This window comes from Melospiza georgiana, chromosome Z (assembly GCF_028018845.1).
Source record: "Melospiza georgiana isolate bMelGeo1 chromosome Z, bMelGeo1.pri, whole genome shotgun sequence".
NCBI lineage: Eukaryota > Metazoa > Chordata > Aves > Passeriformes > Passerellidae > Melospiza > Melospiza georgiana.
Window position 1 is genome coordinate 5899198 of NC_080465.1, and position 1186 is coordinate 5900383.

Below are 1186 nucleotides of genomic sequence, written 5' to 3' on the forward strand. Positions count from 1 at the left end.
TAGTTCAAATCTCTTTGCTACTCCCTCCGGATTTCTCCTAAAATTTTTTGCTTCATCCCTCCAATTGTTCAAATCACTTGTCGAGAACGGCACCTTTACTCTAGTCTTTTCCCCTACCATTGGCATAATTTGTCGGAGAGGAGCTATCGTATGGTTCCCCTCCTCTCTTCGCTTTGCTTTCCCCCCGTGCCACAGATCTGGTATAATACGAGTGACTGGTCCTTGCCCCGGGGTCCTCTTCCTGTGCCTCTATGTCCAGTTCCTCATTTTCACCTCCTATCTCTATTACACAGTCCGTCCGACTCCCGTCCTGGGTCTGTCGTCCCCCTAATATCTGTCGGCTCCTATCCTGCCCCGGGCTACTACCCCTCTCATCCTCTGCTGCTTTCCCATCTCTTTTATCCTCTATCTGTATTATTATACTCAGTCTCTGCGAGTTGTTCTCTGTCTCCTTTTCGCATGTCACATTACCACTCCCCTTACTATATTTTAATTCAGAGACGTCGCCCCCCAATGAGTCGCTCTTGTCCCCAGCCTTTGGTGTGCTGGTTTCCATTCTGCAAACACCAGTCCTTGGTGTGCTAGTTTCTATTCTACAGTCACCCCCATTTCTGGATGTGTTACTATCCCCATATGGACTAAGCTCGGGCGGGCTGCATGTCTCCCCCTGGCTCTCTACTCCTGACGGACTGCCTTCTTCCCTTTCGAGTTCCAGTCTGGGTGGGCTGTCAGCATAGCTCCCCGACCCCTGTGGGCTACCTGGTTCCTGAGGGCTGCCCTTTCCCTCGCTAATCCCCGATTTTGATGGGCTACTCTCTTCTCAGCCGTTGTCTAGCTTCTGAGGGCTGTATCCAAACTTAGATTTCCACCACTGCTCCAATTCCTTTAATGGGCTAGGATCCCCTTGTTCCTCTTTTGGTCTGGGAAGGGGTCCTTCCCGCCCTGGAGCGAATGGATGGTATTCCCACAAGCTTATTTCGCTCTCCTTTCCACTATCTCTCCTTGTTAACTTGAGACACTGCTGTCCAATACTGCATGCATCACAGCAACGGTCCTTTGACTTCGGACCCTTATTATCTCTTTCCAAAGCCAATACTAGGGGGTCCTGAGGGGCTACATTAATTCCACATTCCTTTTGCCACTCAGGTTTATTCCTTAGGGTGAAAAACATGTCTGCGTACATTAC